This window comes from Epinephelus moara, chromosome 11, assembly GCF_006386435.1.
Source record: "Epinephelus moara isolate mb chromosome 11, YSFRI_EMoa_1.0, whole genome shotgun sequence".
Taxonomy (NCBI): Eukaryota; Metazoa; Chordata; class Actinopteri; order Perciformes; family Serranidae; genus Epinephelus; species Epinephelus moara.
Window position 1 is genome coordinate 16,048,669 of NC_065516.1, and position 925 is coordinate 16,049,593.

At 35.9% G+C, this 925-nt stretch overlaps 1 pseudogene; it reads right to left on the reverse strand.

Annotated features, from left to right (window-relative positions):
- Positions 1-505: 505 nt before the first annotated feature.
- LOC126398157 (plasminogen activator inhibitor 1 RNA-binding protein-like) overlaps positions 506-925 on the reverse strand; it is a 2,677-nt pseudogene continuing 2,257 nt past the window's right edge.

Consider the following 925-nt stretch of genomic DNA (forward strand, 5'->3'; position numbering starts at 1 on the left):
CTGATGTCTGATGGCAAAACTCTTCCTCTGTTTTCTGTCTTATGCTAAAATTATATTTTAATGTTAATATACATCATTTTAACCAAGGTTTATTCTCGTTACTCCAGTAACTGGTTGTGATTTTTCATGAGGAGTGCCTATGATCTATTTATTTTTCAGGGTTCAGGGCTATAGCTACCACTAAGGACACCAACGTCATGTCCTCAGTATTGAGAATTTGGGGTAGGGATGCAACCAAGATAATTTCCATCTGCTCATTATTTTCTTGATTAATCAATGAATTGTTTCATCTATAAAATATTTTAAAGTCAACACTGGTAGAAAACAAAATGACCATCAGAAATTCCCAGGTGATGCTATCAAGTAACCTTTTTTGTCTGTCTGAGAGTCCAAAGAAATTTTGTTTATTATTATTAATAATGTTTTCTATTATTATTATTTATATCATATATTATAATGATGTGAGGAAGAGCATGAGGTTTGAAATGTCACATTGTTGGTAAATTTAATATTTATCTTCTGCCTTTGACATATGCAGCATGAATCCTTTGTTCCAATCAGCTCCCTCATTGGCCTGACGGATGTTGAACTCCACCTTGGCCGATCCTTGTCCTGCATGGTCTTCCATTCATCCAGAGTCATCTCCTTGGGGCCGTCTTCCTTCACTTCCTCAGCCTCATTCTCCTTGTTCTCAGTCAGCAGGTGGATGCTCCTCTCCTTCAGGGTTCTTTTCAAATCAAATCAAAATCAAATCAACTTTATTTATATGGCACTTTTCATACACAGTAACACAAAGTGCCTCACAGAGGTTAAAAACAACAAAGATCCAAAACAGAAAACAAAAAGAAAAGAGAAAACCCAACCCTCCCACCCAACAAAAAGCTATTTAGCTCATAAAATTGAGTTAGTAGCTAGGTAAGAATGA